General features: G+C 42.3%; 2 long non-coding RNA genes across 2 annotated transcripts in view; one reads left to right on the top strand and one right to left on the bottom strand.

Moving 5' to 3' along the window:
* The window catches only part of LOC138772466 (uncharacterized), a 256,638-nt gene that overhangs the window by 81,971 nt on the left and 147,122 nt on the right, over positions 1 to 27,545 (bottom strand). The gene's annotated exons all lie outside the window — the stretch shown is intronic.
* Positions 1 to 27,545, top strand: part of LOC138772465 (uncharacterized) — an 85,530-nt gene that overhangs the window by 53,378 nt on the left and 4,607 nt on the right. Inside the window, exon 2 of the long non-coding RNA XR_011359771.1 lies at positions 13,377 to 13,463. This is a non-coding gene — a long non-coding RNA (uncharacterized lncRNA). The remainder of the gene's footprint in view (positions 1 to 13,376; positions 13,464 to 27,545) is intronic.

Below are 27,545 nucleotides of genomic sequence, written 5' to 3'. Positions count from 1 at the left end.
GTGTGTCAGACTGGTGAGGGTGAGGAGGGACAACACCACCAAATAGGAAATCTGCAGATTTTTAAGTCGGATTTCAGCCCCACGTAATCCGCAATTCTTTTCAACTTTATGAAATACGGATTTTGAGGGGCTGGGGAGGGTGTTCCTGCTATAAGATAGGAGTAAAGGGATAACAGAGTCTTTGCAGAGAAATGGGAGAGTCCGATCCTATGAGACCACCATCCCACCTATCTGCATGCCCTGCTGTGTACTTTAGTTGGGGATATTTGGTGCACATTCCATATCTGATGCATATCATGTTGGGACAGCTGGGGAATAAAACACTTATGTACTGCTAATAACTGATGCATTTCAAGTTACTTAATTTCTTAAAGGGGTACTCCGGTGATATATATATATTTTTTTTAAATCAACTGGTGTTATACATATAAATCTCCATTATTCCAGTACTTATCAGCTGCTGTATGTCCTGTGGGAAGTGGTGTATGTTCTCTCCAGTCTGACACAGTGCTCTCTGCTGCCACCTCAGTCCATGTCAGGAACTGCCCAGAGCAGCAGCAAATCCCCATAGAAAACCTCTCCTGCTCTGGGCAGTTCCTGACATGGACAGAGGTGGCAGCAGAGAGCACTGTGTCAGACTGGAGAGAATACACCGCTTCCTGCAGGACATACAGCAGCTGGTAAGAACTGGAAGACTGAAGATTTTTATATAGAAGGAATAAAAAAAAAACTTTTCTGACACCAGTTGATGTTAAAGGGGTTATCCAGCGCTACAAAAACATGGCCACTTTTCCCCCTACTGTTGTCTCCAGTTCAGGCGCAGTTTGCACTTAAGCCCCATTTACTTCAATAAAGCTGAGTTTCAAAACCTTACCCAAACTGGAGACAACAGTAGGGGAAAGTGGCCATGTTTTTGTAGCGCTGGATAACCCCTTTAAAGAAAAAAAAATAGCTGGAGCACCCCTTTAAGATTATTTAAAAGAAGAACTACAAATCTCTGGCACTTTCTTATACTAGCTGATTTGAAAGAAATTCTTTTGCTGAACAACCCCTTTAAAGGGGCTGTCCAGTGTTAGAAAAGCATGGCCACTTTCTTCCAGAGAACAACACAGTTCTGGTCTCCAGTTCAGATGCGGTATGTAGTTAAGCTCTATGCACTTCAATGGAACAGAGTTGCAAAACCTGCACCCAAGCCAAGATTTAGGAGTCATGTTGTCTCTGGAAGAGAGTGGACATGTTTTTCTTATGATGGACAACCCCTTTAATCCACAACTACTGTATACTCATTAAGGGCCAGTTTACCCGGAGCAAAAGCGTCAGAATTCTGTCGCAGAACTCTCTGCCGCGAAATCTCCCCTGCTTCAGTGTGATGCTGTTTCTCTATGGGAGGGTTTGAGTGAAGTGCAATGGAAGAAGAGGCGCGCAAGCCCTCCCATAGAGAAACAGTGTCACACTGAAGCAGGGGAGATTTCGCGGCAGAGAGTTCTGTGGCAAAATTCTGCCGCTTTTGTTCCGAGCGAACTGGCCCTGACTCCAGTTTAGCTGCACTGTCTGCTGGAGTTAGAGGTGAGGTCTACTTCCTTATACAATAACAGCAACCTGTCACCAAATGCTGTATAATGTGCAGCCATTATATATTAGGAGGAGCTCAGAAGATCCATACATGATTTTCTAGGGGCAAAAAAATCCATGTAACGTGTAATTTTTGTATATAAATCTCTGTGGCTTTTAGGAGTCCAGTGGGCGGTTCTAAACAGGGTTTATGACTTTATGAGGTGCGACTCCTTGGCACACAAACAGCAGGGATTTCAAAAGTACATGTTATAGGGAAACTTTTCTACAGAACTTATGACTTAATTAAAATCCCTGCTCCTTCTCTGTTGAGGAGTCCAGTGGGCGGTCTTACTCAATGACATTGTTAGACACTATTTAAAACCACCCACTGGACTCCTCAGCATACAAGGATCGAGGATTTCAAGTGACAAGTTATAGAGTTTTGTAGGAAAAGATTACATATAACTTGCAACTCCATGCTGTTTGTGGATCTTTTACGTAACATTAGCATTGCCATTCACTGATCACAACCGCCCCCTGGACGCCCCCTGGACGCAGATTCAGGTGCCCGGTTGGCCGGATTCACTAGGAGGCATACGCCTCTTAGTGAATCCTGCCGTTAAAAGGGGGCGGGGCTTAATATAAGACCTAGGCTGGTCCTTGTAAATCCCCCCCAATGGGTTTCCCTTTAAGCAGCCATCTTTCCCCACCATGCTGTCCAGTGTAGTTTTGCTTGCTGCTGAGTCTAATTGTACAGTATATACCAGAAGATTTCCATTACATAATAGAAAGAAAACTTATAAGTAACTTAACCACTGATAAGTTAGAGTTCTTCCCATACAGTAATCACATTGTTCTCCCCTTTTGTGAATGTACACTAGTTTTTTTTTTAAGGACATTAAGATACACCATATAGCAGCCTGCATGGCTAAGATTATATACATAGTTTCCATGTGAATAAGGCACAACACCCAACTCTTAAAAAGGGCAAATAACTCAAATAACTTGGCATATTTTTCCCCTGGATTAAGGACATGTATACAGCATCTCATTGTGGCAGCAAATGGACATAAATGGGACTTTCTGATGAGTAATGTTTAAAAAGAAACTTAGGCAGACAATGGGCAAGCTTTGCCAACTCATCCGGGGTCTAAGCGGGTTCAAAGACTTTGCCCCTCAGGCCCTGCACTAGTTCAAATTGCAACTATAACCCTGTAACAACTCATAGAAATTCAATGATGTTCCACAGAAAGTCTTAAAGGGAACATGTCACCCTAAAAATACAGTCAGCTCTGTCAGCACCAGGTTATAGAGCAAGAGGAGCTGAGCAGAAAGATGTATGGTTTTGTGGGGAAATGTTCCAGGATAACTGTCAGTCACTGCGTAGGACCGCCCACTGGACTTCTTAGTTCAGAATAAGCGGAGAATTACATGATTAAACTATGCCTGTCACTAAATAATTTCCCATAAAACTATATATCAATCTCCTCAGCTTCTCCTCTTCTATATGATGGTGCCAGCAGATTGGATTAGATTTTTACAGTGACAGATTCCCTTTAAAAGTTTTGTGGCGAGGATGACTGCCTAAAATGGGGCACAGTGTCAGGCAGAAGCACCTCAGGACCTTTTTACTCTGAAACGAAGCTTAATAGTTATAAATTCTAACTTATCTGCCCTGATAAGGTTGTCCATCTCCATGCATGGAACCATTGGTTCCTTTTGTGACCTGGCTCCTTTATCAAGGCAGAACGTGACCCCATGCAGAATTCTCTCATGGGTCAGTGCCTACCTGCTCATATCTTTAAAGGAGAAGTCCGGCAAAATTTTTTATTACAGTATTGTATTGCCCCCCAAAAATTATACAAATCACCAATAAAACACTTATTACGGTAAATGCTTATAAAGTGCTTTTTTCCCCTGAACTTACTACTGCATCATGTCTTCACTTCCTGGATAACATGGTGATGTCACTTCCTGGATACATTGGTGATGTCACTTCCTGGATACATTGGTGATGTCACTTCCTGGAAAACATGGTGAGTAGCTGTGGCTACTGGATGATGGCAGGGGGACACTGAGGGACACAGGGCACTGGAGGGACACTGAGCATCCCTCTGCCATCATCCTCTCCAGCAGCCACAGCCCACACAGCTCTGGGAGTTGGGTAGAGACATCACCATGTTATCCAGGAAGTGACATCACCATGTTATCCAGGAAGTGACATCACCATGTTATCCAGGAAGTGACATCACCATGTTATCCAGGAAGTGAAGCCTTGATGCAGTAGTAAGTGCAGGGAAAAAAGCACTTAATAAGCATTTCCCGTAATAAGTGTATATTGGTGATTTGTATAACTTTTTGGGGGCAATTAATAAAAAATGTCACCGGACTTCTCCTTTAAATGTGTTAAGTAGAGCTAACCGAACCCGATCGTACGGCATTTGATTACCGGTGGCTGAAGAAGTTAAGTACATGTAACACAGATACGATCTATGGCCTATGGCTGTATCCATGTTTTCCAGCTTCTTCATTTTTTACCACACACGCTTGTGTTTTGCCTATCTATAGTGTTTAGGCTCTAGGAAGAAAAGGAAGAAGGACTAACAGTCTAATACACTCTGTACAATATGTTTAGGCTCTAGGAAGAAGGGGACTAACAATCTGGTACACTCAGAGACTTCCAATGTAGGTGGTTGGAATTTCAGGAAGGTTAAATATTACAGACCAATTGGCCGGGCCGGATGGGGGCTGTAGCACGGTGCAGCTCGGAGGGGAAGTAGCCACACCCCCAGCGCTCCTAACGGCTTACTGGGCACAACGAACTGCACAGGAACAGCGCTGAGGATTAAGGTAAGAGACATGAGACTCAGGCAACACCCAGAGACTCACCGGGCTCAAATTGTAAAGCCAACAAGAAAAATGGTTGCAGAAAACCTCCTTAAAAGTTCTTTTATTGATAATCCTTAGGTAAAATACACTTCACATAAAAACACACAATATTTTGCATTGCATGTGTTTTTATGTGAAGTGTATTTTACCCATGGATTATCAATAAACTGAATTAAAAAAATAAAAAACTCCAGTCTTCCAGTACTTATCAGCTCCTGTATGTCCTGTAGGACAGTGCTTCTCAATTCCAGTCCTCGTGCCTCACCAACAGGTCAGGTTTTGAGGATTTCCCATACAAAGACACCTGTGATAATACCTGATGCACTGAGTATCATTATATCACCTGTGAAATACTAAGGAAATTCTCAAAACATGACCTGTTGGTGAGGCCTGAGGACTGGGATTGAGAAGCACTGCTGTAGGAAGTGGTGTATTCTCTCCAGTCTGACACAGTGCTCTCTGCTGCCACCTCTGTCCAGAGCAGGAATGGTTTTCTATGGGGATTAGCTGCTGCTCTGGACAGTTCCTGACATGGACAGAGGTGGCATAAGAGAGCACTGTGTCAGACTGGAGAGAATACACCACTTCCTGCAGGACATACAGCAGCTGGTAAGAACTGGAAGACTGAAGATTTTTATATAGAAGGAATAAAAAAAAAACTTTTCTGACACCAGTTGATTTTAAAGGGGTTATCCAGCGCTACAAAAACATGGCCACTTTTCCCCCTACTGTCCATTATGAGTTTTCGCTTTTGAGCACATAGGACTCTCCAAATGGCAGGGGTTGGGGGTTAGCCTGTCATTGTGCTGCCAGACTTCTCTGTATTGGCTAGCCCTGTTGCTGACCCCAGGTTTCATCACCGGTGAAGCCCTAGCATTGCTCGGGGCACGGCCACTCCTTTGTTATTTGGCGATGTGAACACATCCGTTCCAACACGTTTACAGTTTATATTTTTTAGTGTTAATGTATCTTTAAGCAAATACGCTCTGCTCATTTCCCATGTCTGCTTCTTATACCCCTGGGCTGTTTGCTTTATCATTGTGAGTCAGGCTCTGAAATTTAGACAGCAGTCTCCACCAAACCTGAAATCTGCTGCATTGCGCTACATGGTATTCTGACGGAACATCGATCACTATTATTAATGGCAATTTCCACTCTCTTTCCCCTATGAGCAGAGGATTCGGTGCAATGGAGGAACAATGCATTTGCTCTGTCAAGTTTGAGTGATAGCAGACAGTTTCTATATGTAGCAGAACAAACAGACCATGTGGGTCAAAAAAGACTATTTTTAGGCCTTAGAAAAGGTTTTCTAAGAAGGAAATCTAGAATGACAAGATTCTCGACAAGAATAACAACAGAGAGGTTACTGTTTTGGAATAAGCTCCTGGCAACTTGCCGGGATCTTTAATCCCCAACCCACCTATGGACCCCACCTAAAAGGTCAACTATGGTGCATCGGAGGTGGACTGGGGGGTTGCTGGTACTGGAGCTGAGTCTGGGGGAGTCCCACAGATGCAACAGATATGTTTGAATCAGGTTGTGTACAGTCTTTCATAAGGATGGAGGTTATGGACACCAGTTCCTCTGTAGTCCTCTCTCCTTCCACAAGATCGCAGTGCACCAACACATACTATACACAGTTGGGGGGTACGTACTAATATTGAAAATCCCACTGTTCTTATACTTGTCTATATTCCTATATGTTGTCTGTATTGGTCAGTCTATAGCAGGCATGTCCAAAGTCCGGCCGGAGGGCCATTTGCGGCCCGCATTCTGAACTTTTACGGCCCCCCAGGTATCCAGCTTGCTATTATCTGCCTGTGTTATAAAGCATATAGCATGTAGCATGTAAAATGGTCGGCCCTCGCACATGTTCACTTCATCAAATTTGGCACTCTTCGAAAAAAGTTTGGACATGCCTGGTCTATAGAGTTTGCACTAGTTGGTCTTGGTTTCTATACTGGTTTGTCCATATTCTTGCACATTCTATATATCTGCTATTGGTTGGATTATATAATCTTCACTGGTCTTCATTCCTACGCTGGTTGGTCCATACTACTATAAAGACCCCTGGCTGGGCATGCCAAGAGTTGTAGTTTAGCAGCATTTGGAGAGCCACAGATTACAGGGTGTATATTCCATCCAATCACCATGGTCCATCGGGGGTCTTTGCACCGTAGACGGTGACAGATTACAGAGCCTGTGGCGTAGTTCTGCCGTGTTGGTGATTTCCAGTTCTTGTGAAGAATTAACCTGCAATAAATCACGTAATATTCTCCCAGCTCTTGGAGGGGATTCTTGCCCTCCGCTTGCAGAGCCGCAGCCTCACATTGTCAAAGTGGGAAGTTCATTAAATAGGAATTTGTTAAATAGTAAATTAGAGGACCTGCAAATGAGAGCCAGACCCCGAGGTGGTAATGCCCCCTCCGAAAACTGTAGTAATGAACAGGCAATTCTTAGTGATAGGATCTGCCATCAGAAATGAGCAAGTTTATCCGCATTTTGAAGAATTCCTAAGAGGTTGTTTTATAGTCTGGTCTGACACTCTAAGGGCCCTATTACACCAAGCGATAATCTGCCCACTAAGGCCGATTCTGCAGATTATTGCTCCGCGTAATGAAGAAAGCGATCAGCCCAAGAACCGACCATCGGTCTTTTAAACATGTTTATAAGTCATTGGCGTGCATTGCTACATGTAATAGTGAGAAGCAGCCAACTGCTGGGGAAAGTGTAAAGAAAATAATAAAGTTACATACTAACCTCTCCACGCTCCCCGGTGTTCTTCTAGCCTCTCGGCTGCAGGGAGAATCTTTATTGACACCAGGGAGTGTAGAGAGGTAAGTAAACTTTATTATTTTACACAAGGGCTGGACAGACATTACTATTATATATATATATATATAAATATATATATATATATATATATATATATATATATAGCCATTGCTTCACGATCATCGAGCCATATAATAGGCTCAGTGAGCGATCTTACATTTATTGTCGGCCCATCTAAAATGGCCATAAGGCAGTGATGGTAAACCATCTAATGACTTTCCTACTGTCATAAGCTGCTTAGAGGAAAGCATAGTAACTGACTGTCTGTATCGCTATTAGGGGAAGGTGCAATTTATAGATTTAAATTATAAAAAAAAAATAAAGTCTGCCTCATAAGTAGTATGACTGAAAACTGATGGGCGATTGACTCTGCCCGAACAAAGGATGCAAGGGTAGAAGAGGATCAGGCGTGATTTCAACCTTGTATTCTTCATTAGATAGGCCACCACCAGAAGAGTCTGATAGCGGCCTACCCAAACTCTTCCTATTCAGAAAACATGAATGATTTGCCAAGCCGAATATTTATTTGAATGGAGTGAATGGGTTATGTAGCTCTCAGCTGAATGAATGTTTGGCCAGCAGCTATGGAAGGTCTATGACCAGCTTAAAGGGGTTTTCAAGGCAAAAAAGACCATCGTTTAAGGAATCAGTCACTGATAGGCGAGGTGCCAACATTTTTTCAATCAGTGACTGGTGACCTATCCTTTGGATAGCTCATTAGTCTGTTTAGCCTGAAAAAACCATTTAAGGGTAGTGGGTCATGGATTAAAGCCCTACATCTGGTGCCAGGACTGCTTTGCACTTGCTTGGTGGTAACAGCTTAGTGATGTCTACAAGAGCTCCAGCACCACTGAGGAACAAGTTTCATGGGTGAAACCGCAGATGAATGAAGTCGATGTCTCAGACAACAGGCAAATCCTCATCTAAATTACATCAATGTAGTGCATGGCAGCGCAAACAAATATGATTAAAAAAAATTATGAAGTAATATATAGAGGAGTATAAGTATAGAGATCTTTTAGGGTATAAACCCACACACCGTATACGCAGCAGATATGCAACAAATACGCAGCAGATTTGTTGGTACAGATTTGATGCTGTGTTCAGTTATTTAGATCTAATCTGCTGCGAGTTTGCTGCGAGTTTGCTGCGTATCGCAGCAGTAAATACGCTGCATATACGGTGTGTGGGTTTATACCCTTAGGGTGCGTTCACACCTACAGGATCTGCAGCAGATCTGCAGCAGATTTGATGCTGTGTTCAGTTATTTAAATGAAATCTGCTGCAGAAAATCAGCTGCAGATCCTGTAGGTGTGAACGCACCATTAAAGGGTTTTTTCCTACCCTACTTGTTAGACCCCAGAGAATAAAGATAAGACTCTAAAACCAGGTCTAATCTGTACGGAAACTGAGCAATAAGTGTTTACTTTCCCTGCAGCGCCACCACAGGAGAATTTAAGAATTACACAGTGCCCATTCAGATCAGTGGGGGGGGTCGCTCTTTTTAGTCTCTGTCCACCATGGCCGAGAGGACCTGAACTGAGGACCTCAGAATTTGCCGATAGGGTGTATGAACAGGGGTTTTCTAAAAAGCGTTTGTAGTTGACACAAGCCCTTTCACTCGGACCCGACATCAGTTTCTTAAGAAGTAACTTTCCATCAGTTGTAGATTAAAACATTGGATAAAAGGTGTTTATTTAGTCTGAAAAATATCTCCAGATTCCAGGCTATACTACTGACCAAACAGATCATGTAGTCAAAGGAAAGATTGCCATATATCACAAATAGAAATGACAAGAATGGTGCCAGTCTGCATATCGCAGAATAGGTTAGGCAGATACGGAAAGCAAACAAGTCACACCCATCCAGTACGGTACTTCTGAAAGAATTCCCCTCCAATCGGACAAGGAAAAGAAATAAAGGAATCTAAGATATCCCGCACGGCCACGCAGACCATAACACGATCCTGTGTGAAATGTCCAGATTAGGGATTAATAAATACTGGGGGATGCAGAGAGCTATTCTCCAAAAGGCGGGAAACACGGCTGAAAATAACTGATAGGCTGAGAGTAAGGCCGCATACAATATGGAGACCTACAAAACGCTGATGATGTGGGAGATTTTCTTACATTATGTTGGAGCACAACTCAAGTACAATTTTTCGGCACTTGATTACCGGTGGTTGAAGGAGTTGGATGCAACCCTAGGGAGTCCTGGTGGATATGGCCTATGGCTGTATCCATGTTTTCCAGGACTTCCTAGGGTGCATCCAACTTCTTCCACCACAGATAATCAAATGTCGAACTATCGGACTCGATGCTCCATTTGCGCTCGCTATTGGACAGGTATGATATTATGCACACCATTCTATAAGACTATTGCTGCGGCACTGAAAATTACCAAAGAGATGTAGCAGAACTGAATTGGTCATTGAAAATTTTTTTTCACCTTGCGATTTCAACAAATTGACCTTCAGTCCCAGCGCTGACGCCAGGTGTATACAGGTCCCAGTCTACCGTACGGTCGCATTCACTACATTAAAGTTTGTTTGGCTAGAATGCCATGAGCCCTCCCCGCCTCCAACTGGTTCCAGGTAACACAATGATAGATATATATATATATATATATAGATATATATATATATATATATATATATATATATATATATATATATAGATATATATATATATATAATGTCTGCAAAGTCAAACACATTCATACATTAAAGTTTTTAAAATGCCCTTCTTCCTGTGGAGGACCCAACACATCATCCATCCATCACACAGACCATTGTGCAATTTTACAGTCCCCCTGTGGTGGCGCTGCTAAAGAATTAAACACTTGCTGTCAGCATCTGATCACTTGGTTTGAAGCAATGGGTCCTTCGTGGTTAGCGAAAAGATTGTCCTTTATTTTTCTATCATTTATGGAACATCTCCTGTCTAGGGTGCCTGCAGGGGATAGAGGGCTTCGATGTATAGCTTAGATTTTTGGACCACCATTATATATTTTAAAACATGTCTGAGTGAAAAACATATGATCAGCCGACTGCTTTACACCACATATAGAGATCAGTGGGTGACCCTGTGACCTGCGGCCATTTCCCTAGAAACGCCCCCCCACTGATATTTTTAATAAATCACCATAGACTCCCCGGCCACCTCACGCTTTCTCTCTCTACATTCCTGAACACAGCGTTCTGGTGCTTTTCCATGTGTCTTCCGTTCTTCCTAGTGACATTGGACTGTGACATGTGACCGGTGTAGACTGTCCGCAGTCACCTGCTCTCCAACTCTACTAATGGTTGTGCCATACCAGAGAAATTTGGCAGCTTTTTGGGTACAAAAATCCTAGTTCCCATGGAGGTCAGAGATCACCATGGATGACTGAGCTGCAATTATGCATCCAAAGACAAAAAAGCAGACAAAAAAAAAAAGCAAAAGCAGAACTCCAAATGTCCGATTGTCTGTGGGATGGTGTATTGTATAACATCTCCCATATATATATAGCAATGTAGGGGGTTTTCTATTAATGGGATGTGAGGCTGTAAATGTATGGGTCCAGCCTAATTTGCAAGCATCCCATAGATACCATAATAAAACAAATACCATATTAGTGATTTCTGAGTTAATTGGAGGGGGGGGGGGGGGGGGGGGGGGGGGGGGGTTGTCTTCCCATCAAAATCCTAGTCCTGATCTCCTTCTGAAGAGCCCAGCATGTCCAGACATAGTTTAGACAGCCCATTGATTTCTATAGACATCTAGAATGATTTATTTTCCTTGTGGACGTGCAGAGGTGCCAAATTAGTTTTTTCCCCCCTTTCTAATAGACAGTATAGAAAATGGTCTCTGCTACTTTACAGAACAAAGATATAAATTTTCTTGAAAATCTAAATGTTAAGTTGTAATTATTTGGAAAAATAAATCAATGCTTTGTGTACAATTTGCTGTTATATACCCGTTATGTTGCCCCATGCTGTTCCTATAACTCCTTCACAAAACGTCTTCCTGGTGTCCAGTGCCGGTGGTCACACATGCTCAATAGTTTAGGATCCTCTTGTTCAAAGATATCAGAGTAATCCTAGCTATTGTGCAGCAGCCAATAAGAATCAGTGTTGAAAACAATTTTTTTTTCTTTTAATAGACACGGTAAGTGGACATTCTGAGAGGAAATCAAAAGAACAGCAGAGGGCGCTGTGGAAAGTATGTAACAGCAATGGTGCCAATTCAGAGGGGGCTATAACAAGTATAGGACAGCACAGGGGGCTCTAACAAGCATGGGACAGCAGAGGGGCAATAACCAGCACGGCTCCAGAATCACCATCCTGGGCACGTTGGAGGTAGTGAGTAATGCCTGTGGGGATGAGTACACCATATCTGCACTGTGACTTATGATGGCTGTCTTGGCAAACACTGTCAGTATATATGATTTATGCACTTGCCAGTTTCTGTGATTGTACCTGCTGTATGAGACTTTTTTTTTCATCTTCCAGGATTGGATGTTCCTCTAGTACTTGGCAGACATAGCTAGTATATGCATGGTTGCCATAGATCATCGTAGAGGTTATGCATGTTATCATATTTGCATGTGGCTTGTGACATCATAGGATACTGGTATCTAACCTGAACCCCAAAGGACTGTCTCTGAGGGTCATTGCTATTCCTATTGGTCATACATAAATTTTCTGACGTGTAATACTGCAGCCATAAAAGTGTACTCCTGATTGTGTGTGGTTTGTCTGTGTCTTGGGGTTATCCTGACCTGTCGCTCCAAGTGCTTATCGGAGGCCGGGCCGGGGTGAACACCCGGCGCACACACAGAGTATACACACTATATACATCCCCACTTGTCTCCTACCCTACTCTAATATTCATCTGATTTTTCTATTTATTTAAACACAACAATTCTATGTAATCTCTAAACAGTAACCATTGTGTTTTGTGAAGGTCTCCTGATGATCCCAGGGACATATCTGGGTGAAACGCGTAGAGACTTGGATTGAGACAGAGATACTTGTTTATTGCAACTTTTTCTGAAGTCTGGTTTTATCTTTATGCATTTGGGCTAATCTATCCCTAAATATACCAGTCTATCAGAGGGTCAACACCCTAGATCTGTTGTGAAGTGCCGATTTCATATGTGTAGAACACTTGTTTTAATACATTTTTTACTTTTAATGCATATCTAATAAAAGTTAGATTTTATACGTGATTCTGGGAAATTGGCAATAACAAGCAGGGACAGCAGAGGGGGCTATAACAAGTATAGGACAGCAGAGGGGGCAATAACAAGTATGGGACATAGAGGGGGCTCTAACAAGTATGGGACAGCAGAGGGGCAATAACAAGTATGAAACAGTACAGGGGCCCTAACAGTATGGGAAAGCAGAGGAGGCTCTAACAAGTATGGAACAGCAAAAGGGGCTATAACAAGTATGGAACAGCAGAGGGGGCTATAACAAGTATGGAACAGCAGAGGGGGCTATAACAAGTATGGAACAGCAGAGGGGGCTATAACACATATGGAACAGCAGAGGGGGCTCTAACAAGTATGGAACAGCAAAAGGGGCTATAACAAGTATGGGAAAGCAGAGGGGGCTATAACATGTATGGGAAAGCAGAGGGGGCTATAACATGTATGGAACAGCAGAGGGGGCTATAACACATATGGGACAGCAGAGGGGGCTATAACAAGTTGGGAACAGCAGAGGGGCTATAACAAGTATGGAACAGCAGAGGGGGCTATAACACATATGGAACAGCAGAGGGGGCTCTAACAAGTATGGAACAGCAAAAGGGGCTATAACAAGTATGGAAAAGCAGAGGGGGCTATAACAAGTTGGGAACAGCAGAGGGGGCTATAACAAGTTGGGAACAGCAGAGGGGGCTCTAACAGCATCTTGTCTAAAACACAAGAGTATTTTTTAAATAAGTGTGAAAAGTAACTTTTGTTTTGTCCAGTCTAACAAAGAAATGTAATATTTGATCATGGGGACCACTCCAAAAAGATAGCAATATGCTCATCTATACAGATTGTGACATTGGGTGATCAGGATATGAAGACTGTATTAAACTCATGTTTACTTCTTTCCGTTTCAGCAGTCATTGTTTCCTCATCTCCCTCCGTGTGGACGCCATGTAATGGAAGGTCATTAAGCCGCGTCGGACGGAGCCGCACTGACAGATGTAAGTGCCACTTATGAAATGGATACCTTTGAAACCTTGTCCTAAATAAAACGTGTTTGGTAAAAGTGACATTTGCTAGAAGGGTTGGGAAAAAATGAAGAAAAAAAAAAAGTTTCCCTATTGTAAGTGGATTTTGTGAAAGGACATCACTGGAAAAATGCAGCCTGTTCTGGATCATTCCGTGCTGGGATGTTGTTTTCATTTATAGTTTTTTTGCCCTCTTTCATCTCGCGGCCAAATGTTCCTCTTATTCAGGTCTCCTAGCATCACACCGAGTGCGCAGAACAACCGAAACGGGAGCCAAGACAACGCGGCGCTTCATCTCCAGTTTAGCAGGACTTGGCCGATGAAGAGTTAATGGTTTGCCTGTGGACTTGCTGTTAGGTATATTAGGGAATGGCCTAAAAAGTAATTCCCTATATATGACAAAGTGGTTTGCAACGCAAGCATCCATGGAAGACCATATGTGCGAATGTTATAGTGATATGAATATTCATATATAGGGGTGGTGCTGAATGTTTCCATTTGTTACATTTAGTTTGAACCAGGACGGTGAGGGTCCTTAGGTTTGCCAGATGATTTTAGGGTATCATTTGCAGACTCGAGGCTACTAAGGAGTATGATGATGGGAAGGGGACCTCCATCCACATGTTGTGCCTTTTCAGTTTACGTTCTTTATCTTTGAAGAACTTTGAGGATATTCTATTAAAATTCATGTTTAAAACCCAGTGGCTATGAGTAGCCAGACTGATAAAACTCTGCTGTTTATGACTTTGAGTCCCCATACACGTTAGTCAGATGAACGCGCATGCTTTGGCAGGACTGGCCAACTTTCTCAAAACTGCCATGACAGCTAATGAGGGCGGTCGGCATATTGAATTTCAACTGCTTAACCCTTTTAGTTCTAAAAGGTGCCCATACAGCACTGGCTCCACTGTGTACAGGGGACTCTTGACTCTCCAGCAACAGATGATGTCTGTGGAGAAAAGGGTCGGGTGTGATAGATTTTCAACATTCAACCCCATTGTTATGAGAGGAATAAGCTTTTTGCCAAACCTTTGAACTATAGATAGTGTATGACCACCTCTTCCTATACAATAGGTGACCACCTTGGCTTGTTGGACAGAAGGTCACAAGACCGCTCTTTATTTCACCTCTTTCATGATATTGGAGTTTCTATTTTATTAAGTTGACACCTACCTTAGTTCAGTAAAAGCATCAGTTTGCATAGATTTGAAGTCTACTTAGTTGAGCAGTCGAAGACTTAGGGCCCTTTTAAACGGGATGATTATCATGCGAAAATCGTTATATTCGAATTTAAACGATAATCGTTCTGTGTAATTGCAGGCAACGATCGAAAAAACGTTGTATGTCGTTGATCGTTGATTTAGGTCTGAACCTAAAATTATCATTAATTGTTCGCTCAAGTTCCGCATTTCTTCACTAATCGTTCAGTGTAATTGCACATTGTTTATTGTTTCAGAAGGAATAAGCGATCATAGTAACGATCGCAATAACGATCATAGTAACGACTATCGTTGGGGAACGATTTCAGGTTAACGTTAAACAATCTTGTTTGCAATCGTTTATCGTTAAAAATCGCTCCATGTAATAGGACCCTAATACTGTATGTGCTGTAGTGGAAGAAGAGGATATCAGACCTGGGTTGGGTCCCTATGGTTAATGTAGAGTTAAGGGCCCCGATAACCGTGCAATAAATTAAATCTTTTGAATTTAACCAAAAATCTTCTGATGTAAAAGTCTTTCAGTGTAAACATTCATCGATCACAGTATATACAGTGGGGAAAAAAAAGTATTTAGTCAGTCACCAATAGTGCAAGTTCTCCCACTTACAAAGATGAGAGGCGTCTGTAATTTACATCATATGTAGACCTCAACTATGAGAGACAAAATGAGAAAACAAATCCCGAAAATCACATTGTCTGATTTTGTAAGAATTTATTTGCAAATTATGGTGGAAAATAAGTATTTGGTCACCTACACACAATCAAGATTTCTGGCTCTCACAGACCTGTAACTTTAAGAGTCTCCTCTTTCCTCCACTCATTACCTGTAATACTGGCACCTGTTTAAACTTGTTATCAGTATAAAAAGACACCTGTGCACACCCTCAAACAGTCAGACTCCAAACTCCACTATGGTGAAGACCAAAAAGCTGTCAAAGGACACCAGAAAAAAAATTGTAGCCCTGCACCAGGCTGGGAAGACTGAATCTGCAGTAGGCAACCAGCTTGGAGTGAAGAAATCAACTGTGGAAGCAATAATTAGAAAATGGAAGACATACAAGACCACTGATAATCTCCCGCAATCTAGGGATCACAAGAACGGTGAGCAAAAATCCCAGAACCACGCGGGGGGACCTAGTGAATGAACTGCAGAGAGCTGGGACCAATGTAACAAAGCCTACCATCAGTAACACTACGCCGCCAGGGACTCAGATCCTGCAGTGCCAGACGTGTCCCACTGCTTAAGCCAGTACATGTCCGGGCCCGTCTGAAGTTTGCTAGAGAGCATTTGGATGATCCAGAAGAGTATTGGGAGAATGTCCTATGGTCTGATGAAACCAAAGTGGAACTGTTTGGTAGAAACACAACTTGTCCTGTTTGGAGGAAAAAGAATACTGAGTTGCATCCATCAAACACCATACCTACTATAAAGCATGGGGGTGGAAACATCATGCTTTGGGGCTGTTTCTCTGTAAAGGGGCCAGGACGACTGATCCGGGTATATGAAAGAATGAATGGGGCCATGTATCGTGAGATTTTGAGTGCAAACCTCCTTCCATCAGCAAGGGCATTGAAGATGAAACGTGGCTGGGTCTTTCAACATGACAATGATCCAAAGCACACTGCCAGGGCAACGAAGGAGTGGCTTCGTAAGAAGCATTTCAAGGTCCTGGAGTGGCCTATCCAGTCTCCAGATCTCAACCCTATAGAAAACCTTTGGAGGGAGTTTAAAGTCCGTGTTGCCAAGCGACAGCCCCAAAACATCACTGCTCTAGAGGAGATCTGCATGAAGGAATGGGCCAACATACCAACAGTGTGTGCCAACCTTGTGAAAACTTACAGAAAACATTTGACCTCTGTCATTGCCAACAAAGGATATATAACAAAGTATTGAGATGAAATTTTGTTACTGACCAAACACTTATTTTCCACCATAATTTGCAAATAAATTCTTACAAAATCAGACAATGTGATTTTCTGGATTTTTTTTCTCATTTTGTCTCCCATAGTTGAGGTCTACATATGGTGTCAATTACAGACGCCTCTCATCTTTTTAAGTGGTGGAACTTGCACTATTGGTGACTGACTAAATACTTTTTCCCCACTGTATACAATCACATCTACAATCGTCGTAATGACTTTTCTTAGCAAATTATCTTTTAGTCTAAATGTCTATTGTTTAAAAAATAAATTGCTTGTCGTTCACTAAACGAGCGCTTAAGCGATTTATCTGTACGCATAAAAAGGACCCTTATACATCCCCAAGGCAAAGCACAGTACTAAGGAGGGTCAGTGGGTACAGTAGTAAGGTCACAAGATAAAAAAGCCAGCTTCAACAATAGATCCATGACATAGTAAGGGTAGGAGAACCAGACTGGCAAGTTCAATACAGAAAAGTCCTGACAGTGTGCAGTAAAAATGTTCACCTTAAAATGGATCGGTTACTACTCCTTGGTATTACCGTATCCAAAGATGGTAGCTGCCCACCAAATGCTCCTCCTTATGCCTTTCTGCAGTCTAGTCCACTGTAAAGGGGATATTGGATGATAGTACATCCTGCGCATGGCTAGGGCAGCATGAATTTGTAGACAAGCTTCCTTAGAGGGGTTGTCCAGGATTAGAAAAGGCACAGCTACTTTATTGCAAAAACAGCACCACCCTGTCTCTGAACTGACCTACAAAACCTCTCCAAAACTGAGGACAGTGGTGTTTTTTATGAAAGAAAGGAGCTATGTTTTTCTAAAGGGTTATCCAGTTTGGAGAATGGTTTTGAAAGCTTACGTTAATTGACAGGAGTCCCCTATCGAGGACCCTCATCTATTGGGTACTGATGTAATGCATAATTTACCCTGTGGTGGCGCTGCAGAGGAAATGAACCCTTGTTGCAGGGTTTTCCCAAGAATCAGACTTGAATTTTTTTTGTGTTTAAAAAAAAAAAAATCCAAAGTGGACACTCCCTTTAAATTTCTTTTAGATGACCCTACAGTCTAGGCCACGTTCCTGGTAACTCCAGGGTGTAGATTGTTTCCTGGGTTCACATAAGTATATTTTTTTTGAACATAGAAATAAACCTATTCCGACACAGCCGCATTGTCTAATCTCCTTAGAGATTTCTCAGCAGTTCTTTCCTTCTGTAAGTCGATTAGGCAGCTCAGCTTCCCTGTAGTATGTGAATATTACGCATTTAAAATAAGACTGACCGGAGCCATAGAGACCCCGTCATTACCGTGGACTATCCTGTCCCTGCTGTCTGGGCCAGGGAAGAGCGATAAGTCCTGGAGCATGGAGAGGAGTGCCAGGCGCTGGAGGGGTGACCTCGGAGAGAGCACCCTTGGTTCAGGCCGAGATCCCGTTTCAATTTCTGGTTCATTTAGTTGAATTTTATGTAGCTGTGCTGCCAAAGGGACGCTAAGTCCTTGACTTTGGCACAGTCCAGCATCTCTCCTCCCATGGTAAACAACTACTCAAACACGGAAGGGAAAAAATACGCTGTGATAGGTTTCCTCTGTGGATGTAATTTAACCTTTCTTTTGAGTGTACTCTGACTTGACGGAATAATTGTGTTATCTTTCCAATGTCTCATGCATCTTGCTCCAAAACTTGTAGTCTCCATTGGTTTGTAATTTCCCACTCTTCCTCCTCCACTGCTCCATTCCAGAGGACCTAAAAGCCATCAGATTTCCAGGAATAGGTTTGGATATTTATACAAAGACTTTTTGCTTGTTTTTCTTGAAAGTCGTTAGACCATCCGAATACTATATTGCAAAATAGCTTGTCCACTTTTTGGGAAACTTTTTGAGCTCATTCGAGCAGATGGGGAGGGTAGGTGTTCTTGATATTTACCTTGAACTTAGAGGTTGTCTTCTTGAAGGACAGTGACCCTTATACTTGATATGTAAGAATGGTTTGTAGTCTTGTGAGATTCTCAGGATCTAGCACAGGAAATAGATGCAACCATGGTTAGCTCTTTCTTGTTAATGGTCACCCAGAGAAGAGTCGTAGCCAAGCTTTCCTTGGTCTGGGTCAAAGTTTACTTTGTTGTCCTAACCCTTGGCCAAGGAAAAGTGGCTTGTTGGCACTCTCTCTTGATATCTTTACAGTGTTTCATGCATCTTGTGCCAAAATTTGTAGTCTCCATTGGTTCTGTAATTTCCAACTCCTCCTCCTCCACTTCTCCAATCTTCTTTCCAGAGGACCTAAAAGCAGTCAGATTTCCGGGAATAGGTTTGGATATTTATACGAAGGCTCTGAAAAATTTGCTTGTTTTCCCTGAAAATCTGTAGACCTTCCAAATACTATATTGTAAAATAGCTTGTCCACTTTTTGAGAAACTTTTTAGGTTTTAGGAAGTAGCTGTAACCATACTTAGCGCTATTGACTCCTACGTTCACTACTTTTTCTTGTATCTGGTCACCCAGAGTAGTGTCGTAGCTAAGCTTTCCTTCATCTGGGTCAAGGTTCATTTTGTTGCCCTAACCCTTGCCCAAAGAAAAGTGGCTTGTTGGCACTTACTCTTGATCCCCATGGCACATTGTTGAGTAATCCCCCCCCCCCCCCCCCCCCCCCCCCGACTACCTTCTGCTAGAAAATGATTAAGTATTAATTTTTTATTTAGTATTAATCTACATAGTATTTATTGCTTTTGATCAAGATGGAAAAAGTGAACGCTAAGACATATAGTTGACTGGTCACAGGAGATAATAAGGATAAAAAAATATAATAAATAATAATAAAAATGATGGATCGATCCAACTTTCCTTGTTGCCTATCCCACTAGTTCAGACTACGCACAGAGAAACCACTGATACAAACAGATAGAACCCAGGTAATGTTAAGCTGAGGGCAGTTTATTATTCAGCCCATATGGAGATGTCGAGGCATGAGTAATAAGAGCAGGACCACATTTTTGCTGTGGGAAACAAAACACCAACAAGCTTTCTATTGCTTCACCCAATAATAATGATAATAAAGGTGATTCATTGGAAGGAAATCTGATCTTCCAAACAGACCTACCAAAGATTGTATTCTTTTTCTTAAAGGGGTATTCCGGTATCAGATTAATTGTTTTTAAATAAGACTATTACCTTGTAGTGATAACTCACTAGTATAGTGTTATCACTAATAGTAATGGCTCTTGTTTGATTTACCCCTGACAGGAAATTGAAAGAACTACACAACATGGTATTGTCTCCGGATCATCCTCTGTGGTCTCAGGAGGTGTGGCTGATGTCATCACCTGTGACTAGCCCCTGAAGCCGATATTACCATTTCCCTGTCATATATACATCTTTATTGGGGCTTTCAGGGAGAGTGAGGTGTGCTTACAGCTGCTCCCTTAGGATGAATGATGCCACAGAAAGAGGAGCAGACAGGCAATGAACACAGCAGGAACTGCAACCTCACTGGTGCCAAATGAGATGTTCTGCAACAGCTCTTGGGTGGGAACTGGCAGGAGTGCTGTGGGAGGGGAATAGGTAGGGTGGAAGGACTGTGAAGAGCTGAGACAAAGCAATGCATTCTGGGCATTGTAGTACCCCTTCAAGTCTGGTGGAAGTGGTGCTACCCATCTGCCTATATTAGCCACATGAACAGATACCACATGCTTAATTAAATGAATTATTTTATGAAGGCAGCCTCTGTCTATACACCCTATTAGGGCATATAAACGTTATAGAGGGGGACCCTCTCTAAGCAAGATGGAGAGCGGATGTGAAGCGATCATATTGGATTAACTACCATTTGAATGGCCGTAATTGTATATTCGCCTGTTTGTCAGATTTAGCTTCCCGGTAAGGTGTGGCAAATGCAGAGGCGATAACTTTTCACATTTACTTTTCACATTTACAGTCCCTTTAAGGAAGCGGGATGTGTTTAGACAACACAGATGAACGACCCATTTCCATTGTGTGCCTCGGTATCAGCGCTGCAGCTGTAAATGAGCCTTGACAATCAGATTTCCCCTCTGACAGGTAAATGTTTATGCTCAGAGTCCGATATGAAATGATGAAGTGTTATTTGTTGGTGCTGTAACACGCCGGGTCTTGTCTGCGTTCTATATCATCTACTGTACGGACTGAAAAAAAAAAAAATAGTAACCAAGAAAAGAAACAAACATACTGGGAAGTATGAGCGTAAGACGTAAGGGATTTTAATCATCTTACATTCAAAAGAAGGAAAAAACATCAGTACTTATGCTGGTAATCCCTCAAAATACAAATCAGCTCGCGGGAGAAAAAAACAAATCACGTATGTGATGGCATGTTAACCCTTTAAAGATCAGGGCAATCCGACGAGAAATTAGGTAGTTTACTTGCTTCTCTATCTAGCAGCACTTGCACTCTGCTGAATTACACAAGAAGCCACATTTTGGAATGGTCATGATTGTGGTCATCCAACTTCTGTGACCCCCCCCCCCCCCACCAATTGTGAGTATGAAGGGGACACGATGAGTGGGGCTCTACTGTAGCTCCCTACACATTTGGGTGGCCAAAGGTTGCCTCGCATGGAAGAAACAGTGAAGTGAACGAGGGCTGCACAATGCACGACTTTGATACTTTATGGGGGCAAAAGGTTCATTATTAGGATCCCATTCAGATATAGAGGTCCATCTGGCCCAAACTCTTATAAAACATTTGCTCTCTACAGTTTGGTGTAGAGCTGAGTATACGTCTGGTGATGTGTACACATTCTGTGCTTCCCTATGTTACCAGTGTAGAACGTCACAAGAACTCCATACCGTAGGTAGAGCGAGAGAGAGAAGTCTTCTGTTGGACTTACAAAACAGTAAGGCAGGGATGCTTTCTGCATGTCTGGCCTACTGTTAGTAGATTCACTGGGTTATAAGCTCTGTGTCCAACCGAGGGAGTCTGTATGCCCCACACTAAAGTCATTTATGTTTTTGGTAAAGTATTTTACTTTACTTTATTTTTTTTTTTAGCTTAGTCAGGGTTAAAATATATTTTTCTTTTCAGGAATAGGCCCCTAAGGGCATCTAGCCAGCTGTTATGTATCATCTTTTTAAAGCCAAGTATCCAGAATATAGGGCAAGTGTCATCATTGCAAGGCAAGCCTTGCCTCCAGGGGAGAGGGGTTAGTCTGCTGTTGTAAAGGCTGGGGCGTCAGTGTCGTTGGAGACCAGTTTTGTTTTTGTCGTTAGCAACCAGGATCTTCGCTTACGATAAGTCTTAAGTGATGAGTGTTCTATCTCCTGCTGAGGCTCTGGAATGGGGTTTGTAGCTTCAGATTGTCAGTATAGGTGTGGAGCAACAGCACTACCGCAGCTAAGAGGGCCTTGTAAGCAATAACTGATACAGAAGTAACCAATCTCTGGATCTCTAGCTGTTGCAAAACTACAACTCTCAGTATGCCTGTCTGTTTGGGAATGCTGGGAGTTGTAGTTTTGCAACAACTAGGGGGGGCCGCAGGTTCGAAACGAATACAATGCAGTACAGAGCAGAAAACCTAATTTTTTGATCTTTTTCAACTATAGCCATGATAAAGTCACATTAGATTACTTACATTTAGAATTTTAGGTAGTTATAACAGGACAACCTACTTTCACAGGTCCTCTTGGTACTGTACATACAGGGTTTTACATAATTTCGAATCCCACAATAGACCAGAGTGGATTGGTCCCATTGTTTCCATTTCAGTGGGGACCATGTAATTATGTCCTGTGTGTGTATACGAGGATTAGCATTATATCTGACCATCATATATCTAAGTTTTTCAGCAGATTTTTACTCTGCAAGCTAAAACAGTCATTTTCAGCTCTCCGAGTGTTGGTGGGTGCAGTCTAACATCTGGAGGGTCTGTAGAGTCTTTGTGCACAGTCTAAAAAGCAGCAGCATGGAAGCCATGATAAAGCGATAGTGAGCAGTAGTGTTGAGTGGACTTGTTGCACTGTTCGGGTTTGACAGCATTCTATAAGCCCGAACTCTCTGCATTTGACTCCCAATGTCTGAAGTTATTGGATTCCACCCTTAGGGGACCTGAAAAACATGGACTCAGCCTTAGGCCATAAGCTGTATCCATGTTTTCCTGGCAGCCCTAGGGAGGCACCCAACTTCTCTTTCCAGAGTGCGGGTTTGGAGAACATTGCCGAACCCAAACAGTTTAGCAAGTCTGCTCAACACTAGTGAGCAGCCTAAATTGTATGTTGAGCCCTGGGATGGGATCTCAATTTCTAGCCATTTTTCCTTATCCCATATCCCTCATCCAACTTCCATGAAAACTAACAAACAAAAGTCATTGCTAAGCTGATGACACTGGAAGGAAGCATTTTTGTCCGATAAGATATACTACAAAGTTTCTTATATTCACTTGTACTATTGATCTATGCAGAGTTTGTTGAAACTATGAGCTCTATTTAAATTATTCTTTACTCTGAGCCCTTAAAGAAACAATCTTGGCACTAATACACACGATCATGTCTACTACAGGTCCTGTAGGGGTTAGACTAGAAGAAGGATGTAGATCTATGGGTGCAGAGATACCAGGTGAATCCACATTCCCCTTTTCACGTAAGGTTATGGCTAAACAGTGACTTTGGCTCAGACAAAGGTTGCTCGGTCTGAATTATGTTGCATCACAACTGATTGGAGTAATGTTATGACCTACAAGTGGCCGTAACCTGACAAAATTCATCCAGAATGGACTTCTGGACATGGTCGTGATAGTCTCAATAAGCCTCAATTCAGTTTTATTATGTGCAAGGCCGCAGCATATCACAGTGATCTACAGCCACATGACCAAGAAATAGATAAAATATTAGTTGGCTTTCATTGCGCCAAAACTTTGGCACATACTGATGCATTTTAAGCCAAAATGTAAGAATTTATAACTGCTGATGGTTTGTGTGAGACAGCTATCTTCTTTATAAGAAACAAAAGGCGGGGAGAGGAAACCATGAGATTCCGCAGTAAAACTAGAAAACATTACCACTAGATCTTACAGTGTAAGGCCACGTTCACATGTAGTATGACACGGACATTCTGTGACCCGGCCGTGTCACAGAATGGCCGGTGTCAGTGAAGTTTAAACTTCAATTTATTTGAACATAATGGTGAGTGCCGGAGCTGTACTCTCCATTATGTGACTTGTCAGGGTTGTGCGGCTGCTATTCAATGAATAGCGGCCGCACAAAACTGACATTTCAGTTTTCCCTGTGGCCGCTAGCGATCCCTGTCAGAGTGTATACTATGTGTATACACTCCAGCCGTGATTCCATAGACAGCACAATATAAATTTCCTATTAATCATTGCTGTTGTTGCAAATCGGCAAAAATAGGAAATTTATAATTGATAGGAAATTTACGTTGTGTGACCGTGGCCTAAAACTAGGCTAAACTAGCTTCAGACTGGACAGCACCATCCACCGATAATGGCAAACGTAGGATAAAAAGATTACCAGGGTTGAACAGACAGGGGAACGTAGACAAATACAATACAATCTATTGACAGTGACAAGACGCTGACAAGTCACTGTAAGCGGGTGGATGTTTTAATACATGAGGGTAACAATTTACATGTCCACGACAGAAGAAGAAGAATGACTGAGACTTCAAGCTGTCTGCACTTAAGGAAATGCCCAAAAGAATGAGCCTGTACAGAGATTATAGAAACAATTAGGTCATCGAGACGATACTGACAGTGAAAACTGGTGACAGATCATGGGAAGCAGCATTTATAAAAAAATATTATAGGAGCTAAAACTCAATACTCCCGCACCCCGGGGAATGTGTTCAGAGTCACTAACCCCACATTATCACCTACCATTGGAAAGCCACCCAACTGGGCTTGTCCTGCACATGATCCAGTGTCTCAGTGGATTGGTCTGCACACCATCCATTGTCTCAGTTGTTCAATGCACACATGAGTTTGTCCATTACCTCAGTGGATCAACCCGCACACAGTCCATTGCCTAGGTGGATCGTCTCTCACACGGTCCATTGCCTCAGTGGATTGTCCCGCATATGGTCAAGTGTCTCAGTGGATCATCCTGCATGTGGTCCAGTGTCTCGGTGGTTTTTCCCAAACATGGTTATTCCCAAACATTGACTTGGTGGATCATCCTGCATATGGTCCATTGTCTCAGTGGATTGTCCCACACCCGATCCAGTGTCTCTGTGAATTGTCCCTCACCCAGTCCAGTGCCTAAGTGGATTGTCCCACATACGGTCTAGTATGTCAGTGGATTGTTCTGCACATGGTCCAGTGTCTCTGGATTGTCCTGCAATTTTTTCAATTCATAAGTCACAATGTGAATGGTTTCTAATGATACAACTTCTTGTTCAACCATGAAGGTTTGCTAGTGAGTAATGGCCGCCTTATGGGAGTTACTATATTCAGTTTTCCAAGTTCCCTTCATATATAGCGATCATTGACTGTAAATCTTTAACTTACATGGAAACCAACAATACATACTCTCCTCTATTAGGAGCCAAGACAACAAGCATAACTTTAGCAGTATTTTATGTGCGCCTTAAACCAAAATTGGTCCCTGAACAGATGGGGGAACTCCTTTTGAAGGATCTGAGTAGGGATATGATGAAGGCCGCCTTACAGATGTTGCACACATCATTTCAAAGAACATAACTCAAAATTGCTCTTAATCTTGGGTAATTTATAGTTCACGGCCTTCTGAGCGGTAGAGCGTGGGTTGGGGGCACTTCTGAGAGTAAACCCCTTTAATTATGAGCTTGTCAGATGCAGCGTGTAATACTATCGAGGTGGTCCAGCCCTCTGTAGAGAGCAGCATTACTCACTACTGTAAGCCATACCTGGGAAGTGACTCAGGATGCTCCTAAGGCTAAGCTTGCGGCACCTGTCCCAGACAGGGCCAACTATTAACAGATTACTTACTTACAGGGTGTTTGTGGAAATAAAGAATTAGACACACAGCTGGGAAGGAAACAAGCCAGGGCCCTGTTTTCATGTATACAAAGTAGAGAAGCCAGAGGTACGAGGTCACTGCTGCCTCTTCTGTGCCGCACATCTGTATAGAAAATACTTTCCGCACGTTAACTTTGCTCCTAATTGTGAGTTCAGTACAAGGATGTAAATGCTACTCGGTTCAAGTATCCCACGCTGGGATTTACTCATTTTCCAAAATTGTCTTATAATGTTGTCCTTCTGTGACATCTTCATGTATTCATCCATTAAATACATTTTTGGGATTGACAGCAGCAGCAGCTTAGGTAACATCTTTAACAACTTGCATGTACCATGCCAAAAAAAGTTTGTGTGTACCCACAATCCCTGCTAAGCTAAAGGGGCCACAAATCTTTAATCCTTGTTGGCTGACAGCTATTAACCCCATTCATCCCATAAACACATAGATAAAGAAGTACATTCCTTTCTTTAAAAGTAGCCTTTTTTTTTTTTTTTTTTTAAGAAATGTTTGTGCTGCCAAAATAAAATAAAAAAATACTTACCTACCCAAATTCCCTGCCACTGACATTAAAAAAAAAAAAAAAAAAAAAAGTTTGTGCTGCCAAAATAAAAAAACATTCTTGCCTGCCTCAATCTTCCTGTCATTCTGACTGCTCCAGGTCACTGTTCTTGGTGTCTTCATGAGGGCGGTCATGAGTATACGTCATTTTTTTTTTTTTTTTCAGAAACCGGGAACATTCTCTAAAAAAATAAAAGTTAGTCCCTGGACAACCTCACTAAGGGAAGGAAATCTCCTGTCCTTTAAGGCTGACAACCCTTTTAACCACCAATTTTAAATTTCAAGATCATAAACCCAACATAAAACCTCTCTCATTTTTACTACTACTGAACATCTTGTATTCTGTGGTCAATAAAACAAGTCAAGAAAAAAAAACATGTTTTTTCTGGTTTAATTTCTGGACCTTGGTTCCAGCCCAGTGGGACAAGCAGTGTACATATTATATACCAAGTGCCCTGTGCTGTTACACTAGTTTATTGGTAAAACGAGATAAGACCTGCATGTGAATTACTTCAGCAATGTTGGCTTAACATATATGTTGGCTAAGGATACGGTGGTAGAGTCAACTTCCAGTTTGTACAATGGAAACAATTAGAAATTAGGGGCAACAATATAATTACTATGCGAAAAGCATTGAGCTTATACAATAGAGATGACTTTTTAAGTCTAAACAACATAACAGTATTGAGAACATTTTATTGGACAGTGACAGAACAGTAAAGGTTAAAATCCAGAACACAGATGGTTCCATTTGGCTTTCTGTAACCTGCACAAGTGTTTGCGTCTCATAAGCTGTGAGTGTCCGCCTTCATATATCTGTTTTTATTGAGATTAATGGTTCCATAATGTTCCTGGAGGGGGCTCTGACGTATCTAATAGGCATTACTGTTCCCTGTGTAAACACCCTTGCCTTCCCCCGATGTCCCGGATATGTGCAAGATCAATACAGACGTTTAGGGCTTGGCCGCTCTCCTCTCTTCAGCTAAGTGTCAAATGAGAGAATGGCTTATATTAACAGACTGGGCTTATAGGGTCTGGAACCGGCCATTCTGGATGGACAGCAGAGAAGATGTGGGTACTCTATGTAATCAGAACCACCCACCTAATGTTTTGTACATACCCTATTTGCTGATTGGGAGACCCTGCCTCCCTGATGGGGGTGGTCCATACAATGGTTGGGTAGCTGGTATGTGTAACATCCACATGATGCCAGGACCCAAGGTTTCAAAGATAATGCCCAAAGCATCACAACGCTTCTGTCACGTTCTGTTCTTTCTACTGCACCAGGATGCACTCTCTTTCCCGGTAAGCTGCTCACATGCACCCGGCCACCCCTGTTATAGAGCAGAATAATAGTTTAATAACAGATTAATAGTGTTGTAG

Source organism: Dendropsophus ebraccatus, chromosome 14 (genome assembly GCF_027789765.1).
Source record: "Dendropsophus ebraccatus isolate aDenEbr1 chromosome 14, aDenEbr1.pat, whole genome shotgun sequence".
Lineage (NCBI taxonomy): Eukaryota > Metazoa > Chordata > Amphibia > Anura > Hylidae > Dendropsophus > Dendropsophus ebraccatus.
Note: the sequence above shows the minus strand (reverse complement) of the source record. Positions and strands in the feature narration are given on the sequence as shown.